The sequence below is a fragment of the Mustelus asterias genome, chromosome 16 (genome assembly GCF_964213995.1).
Source record: "Mustelus asterias chromosome 16, sMusAst1.hap1.1, whole genome shotgun sequence".
NCBI classification, from domain to species: Eukaryota; Metazoa; Chordata; class Chondrichthyes; order Carcharhiniformes; family Triakidae; genus Mustelus; species Mustelus asterias.
In genome coordinates this window covers 66152964-66159125 of record NC_135816.1, presented here as the reverse complement: position 1 = coordinate 66159125, position 6162 = coordinate 66152964, and positions in this window count along the sequence as shown.

Genomic DNA, 6162 nt, shown 5'->3' with positions numbered 1-6162 from the left:
TCCCGTCATGCTTACAAAGAGCTCTCATAACTATATTTGCCTATTCTAAAGCATGTCTTAACATCAATTTTAATATGAAATCATTTCAGTTACCCCACTTCAAAGCCACAAGAGGGAGGCCTGTGCCAGGTTGTAGACAGGGCTTTTGGAGAATGCAGCAGGCCACCACAAATTGGGACACCTGCTCTGCATCTGAGGGGCTTCCCCCTGGTGGTCCAGTGAGCAGAACCATTGTTTCAGCACCCCGATAGTCTACCCGGTGGTGTTCTTCATAGCAGCATGGCTCACATTGTATGAGTGTTAGTTACATGTGGTCCAGTTGTAGATGCAGGTTTTCAGCTGGGAGCACAATGGAGAGCAGAGCACACACCCTCTGGTTGAATGTGGTGACTGAAGGACTGCCGGAATAGCAGACAGCTGCCAGGTTAACAGGCCTTCATCAGCTACACATTGAGTGAATGGTATCCTTTGAGGTGGCAGTACCTCTCACAATGCCACATGCATATGGTCAAAATCTCCAGCACTGTGTGGAAATCTGCCATTCCACATAGTCACACATGCACATTCCTCTTGTTTCTCTCTGGCATACAGAGCCCCTGTGACCTCTCGTTTGCAGCGATTGATGGTGAACTGTGAGGTATTTGCCTGTTCCAGCCTGGACAGATCAGCTGTCAAAAGAATTTCAGTGCCATGATCATCTTGATCACCTGTAACGATAGCATCCTTACCCTGAGGCTGCAGGTTTGGTTCTAAGAGGCAGTACATTTCCTGTGACCAGTCTTTTGGCGCAGAACAGCAGCTGAACACACTGTTTCTGGCCTTGGTATAGGAGAAGTGCATTCTAAAGATCCTAAGTGGGTGACGCCTCCTGCTGAGAACCCTTCTCCCCTTCCATCTGCAAGCCTCTTATCCTCCTCTCCTGCATCTCCCTCTGATGCTGCAGTCCAAGGGGAAACTATAGCCACCTTGACTGGGAACAAGTGGTCTCCCAGTAACAAACAGACATATATACAAATACATGAATTAGGAGCAGGAATAAGCCACTTAGCTCCTCAAACCTGTTCCGCCATTCAATAAGATCATGGCTGATCTAATTTTAACCTCAACTTCTCATTCCTGCCTATGCTTAATAACCTCTGAACCCCTTACTTAACAGGAAACTATCTATCTCTGCTTTAAAGATATTCAAAGACCCTGGGTGGAATTCTTCAAAACCCTGCTGGTGGGCACAGTGGGAGAATATGACAGGAAGCCCAGAAATTGTTTTCATACTCTTGCGAATTTACAGCGGGATATTCTGCTGGTGCCCACAATGCCACATTGGAAAACCCACCAGAAGCTAGCGTGAACCATATTGGCATCCCATTAATGGGATGCAGATGAAGGCCCAACCACCCGCCACCACACAAACACACACCAGATCCTCTGTGAACAACATGGCTTGCAGATGTCAGGACTCATCTGAACATGTCTGGGGTGGTCTCCAGTGTTCAGGATGTAGGCCACTCACAACCCTGGACTCTAGAACTCCACAGCAGGTGGACTTTCCAGATTTGGGGTCCAGGAGGGGATCTATCCTCCAGCTTCAGAATGTTCCAGGAGATCCATTTTTGTTCTCACGAAGCCCATCTTCCAGTCTCAAAGTACTCCCAAAGATCTATCTTCATTTTCAGGAAGTCCATCTTCTTTCTTCAATAGTGGGTCACTGATGTTGGACACCTTTTCAATATGGCACCCAGGCACGACAAGCAGACTACATGCCATCCAGGCCTTCTCCGCCACTCAATATGGCACAAAACACCAAGCTATGAGGGCAGGGCTGGAAGGTCTGGTGTGTTGTCCAACACAGCGGGAAACACTCCATTTTCCCACCCCCACCACAGGACGTAGTTTCAAAATGGGAGAATTCTGCTCTCTGTTTCAATCACCTTTCGAGAAACAGAATTCCAAACCTTCATAACCCTCTGAGAGAAAATATGTTCCCTCATTTCTGTCTTAAATGGATGACCCGTTATTTTTTACACAATGAACCCTAGTTTTAGATTCTACCACACGAGGAAACATCCTCTCCATATCCACCCTGTCAAATCCCCTCAGAATCTTATGTTTCAATCAAACTACTTCTTACTCTTCTAAACTACATTGTCACAAGTCTAGCCTGACCAACCTTTCCTCATAAGACAACCTGCCCATTTCAGTCTAGTCCAATAAACCTTCTCTGAACTACTTCCAATGCATTTATATCTTTCTTTAAATAAGGTGACCAATACTGTTTAGACAGTACACTGCATATGGTCTCACCAATGCCCTGTCTAACTGAAGCAAAACCTCCCTACTCTTATATTTAATTCCCCTTGCAATAAACAGTGAAATGCCACCTTTGTTGATTACTAGCTGCTTATTCATCTTTTGCAACTCATGCACGAGGACACCCAGATCCCACTGCATCAACATCCTGGGGGTTATCATTCAGTTCACGAAGGCAGCTCATCACCCTTCTCAAGGAAAATTATGGATGGGCAATAAATATTGGCCAAGTCAACGAAGACCACTTCCCTTGAACGAATGAGAAAAAGCTCAGAGCTCTGCAATGCCTCACCATTTAGACAATATGCTTCTTTTGATGCCAAAATGGAGAACCTCACATTTTCCCATATTATGTTACACTTGTCAGATCTTTGCCCACTCACCTAACCAACCTATATCATTTTGTAGCCCGCTTGTATCCTCTTCACACCTTATTTTCCCATCTATTTTTGTGTCAATAGCAAATTTAGTAACAATACCATCTGTCCCTTCATCCAAATCATTCATATAAATTGTAAAGATTTGAGGCCCCAGCACTGATCCCTGTGGCACCCCACTCATTACATCATGACAACCAGAAAATGTCCTGTTTATGGCTGCTTTGCTTCCTGTTAGCGAGCCAACATTCAATGCATACTATGAACTTCTATTTTCCACAATAACACAATAATTTCCACATTAGATGAAGCACCTTATCAAATGTCTGCTGGAAACCAAAATACAGTACATCCACTGGTTCCTCTTTATCTACAACACTTGTGACTCTTCAAAGAACTCCAATAAATTGGTTGAACATGATTCCCCTTTCACAAAACCATGTTGACTCTACCTGATTACTTTGAATTTACTCTGTTTTGACACAACAACCAATGCTGTTTCAATTTAGCAATGCTTCCTACAAACTTTACCAAATTTTCTGAACTTTTCTAACAACCCATTTGTTCCACCAACTCTGCAAGAGACAGTAAACAGTGCTCGGAAACTATCTTTCAAGTTAGATGCTGATGATTGCAAATATCATTGGTAGAAGTTACCTCCTACGCTATGTGTATTTAAGAAAGGGTGTTAACTAGAGCAGTGGGTTCAAAGATGGCAGGTCAGGCATCAGCAGTTAGCACTAACTAATATTATGTTTGTCTATTTCTCAGATAATGCCCATGCTACCTTCACCAAGGTGACAATCAACGTAGGCTACACCAGAAGTCATCATCCAGCCAAGGCTGATATTTTGCACTTTAAGTGGCATCCATAGCACCAAAAGTGGTTGTACTTTCTATAACCTTCCATTTGAAACGTTTTTGCCACAGGCTGTATGCCTGATATATAATGTGCATTGTAAATATCAAGAGCATTACAATTGTATTGAGGCAGCTCAAAGTGAAACACGCTGTATGGAGACAAGTTGAATTTCATTGCACATTCTGTAATTTTCATGTTAAAATGTTGTCTCATAGAATCAAAGAATCCTACAGTGAAAAAGGAGGCCATTTGGCTTATCAAGCCGCACCGACCACAAAGCCACCCAGGCCTCATCCCCATAACCCCATGCCCTAACTAATCCCCCTGACACGAAGGGGCAATTGAGCATTGCCAATCCACCTAACTAGCACTTTTTTTCGGACTGTGGGAGGAAACTGGAGCACCCGGAGGAAACCTACACAGAAATGGGGAGAACGTGCAGACTCCGCACAGTCAGTGACCCAAGGCAGGAATCGAACCCAGGTCCCTGGCACTGTGAGGCAGCAATGCTAACCACTGTGCCACCATGCCACCAAATTATGTCGTTTATGAATAAAGCAGATTTTGGGGGGGAAATCCCTAACATTACAGAGCTGGGTTTTAACACCAATGAGCTGTAAAATTTGATTGGGTCAAATATACAGATTACAAAAATTAGTTACATATTTTTCCAGTTTACAATTCTCCCAATTGCCCACTGCAACTGCAATGCAAGTCACCCTAAAGAAGCAGTGTCAATTTAAAGCTAACTGCATTGTGGTATCATTGGGGTGTTTCACTAGCTGCTGCTTAGTTTCGGTTTCTCCTCTGTACAGGCAACAGCTCTAACAATAAACCTTGTTGTTGTTACTTTGAATCTACATGTACAAACCACATCTTTTTCTTCTTGTGTAAAACCCACAGCCCCTAACATAGCTAGGACATTACAACTATCGGTTTGTGATTCTGATACCCCATCAGTGCTGCAGGATTAAATCCAGTTGAAGTCAAAAAGAAAATTTGTATAGCACTAATCATAACCTCAAGGATGTCCCAAAACATTTGACAGCTAATTAAACTGAGCCAACTGCATCTCAATGACACCATCACAAAATCTTAAAGGAATCATGCAACCACTTAAATATTTAATAATAACATTGAACAACTGCATCTCCACAGCTATTTTGTTGCAGATGTCGCTGGGCTAATGATCCACCCTGCAACGTAATGGGAGGAATTCCGAAAAACCACTTCTGTAACATAACCTTAATCACGCTATAGCTGAGATGCAATTGGCTCTAAATTTATACGAGCTGCTAAGGTGACAAATTTGCTGTTCACAGGTTTTGGATGATCTGTTATTATCAGTTCCAGCATCTGCAGTATCCTTTTGGATGATCTGTTAATTAGTTTCAGATTATGTGGTAAATGACACAGCATGGTTTTGGCCAATGAGTCATCAACTAATGAACACTGCATTGTTAAAAGGAGCCTTCAGAATTCATCAACTATGTGTAATTACAGAGGTTAGAACATCAAGAAGCTAACTGGTAGGTGAAGGTTTCTGGCTGAGATTTATAGGGTAAGAAGTTCACCAACACCAGGTTAAAGTCCAACAGGTTTATTTGGTAGCAAAAGCCACACAAGCTTTCGGAGCCTTAAGCCCCTTCTTCAGGTGAGTGGGAATTCTGTTTACAAACAGGGCACATAAAGACGCAAACTCAATTTACAGAATAATGGTTGGAATGCGAATACTTACAGCTTATCAAGTCTTCAAGATACAAACAATGTGAGTGGAGAGAGCATCAAGCTAAAGAGATGTGTATTGTCTCCAGACAGGACAGCCGGTGAGACTTTGCCGGTCCAGGCAAGCTGTGGGGATTACAGATAGTGTGACATGAACCCAATATCCCGGTTGAGGCTGTCCTCATGTGTGCGGAACTTGGCTATCAGTTTCTGCTCAGCGACTCTGCGCCGTCGTGTGTCGTGAAGGCCGCCTTGGAGAACGCTTACCCGAATATCAGAGGCCGGATGCCCGTGACCGCTGAAGTGCTCCCCAACAGGAAGAGAACAGTCTTGCCTGGTGATTGTCGAGCGGTGTTCATTCATCTGTTGTCGCAGCGTCTGCATGGTTTCCCCAATGTACCATGCTTCGGGACATCCTTTCTTGCAGCGTATCAGGTAGACAACGTTGGCCGAGTTGCAAGAGTATGTACCGTGTACCTGGTGGATGGTGTTCTCACGTAAGATGATGGCATCTGTGTCGACGATCCGGCACGTCTTGCAGAGGTTGCTGTGGCGGGGTTGTGTGGTGTCGTGGTCACTGTTCTCCTGAAGGCTGGGTAGTTTGCTGTGGACAATGGTCTGTTTGAGGTTGTGCGGTTGTTTGAAGGCAAGAAGTGGGGGTGTGGGGATGGCCTTGGCGAGATGTTCGTCTTCATCAATGACATGTTGAAGGCTCCGGAGGAGATGCCGTAGCATCTCCGCTCCGGGGAAGTGCTGGATGATGAAGGATACTCTCTCCACCGTGTCCCGTGTTTGTCTTCTGAGGAGGTCGGTGCGGTTTTTTACGTTAAACACGTTAAAGAAGCCATCCCCTAAGGACAAGCCCTCCGCATTCACAGGATCTGTTCAGAT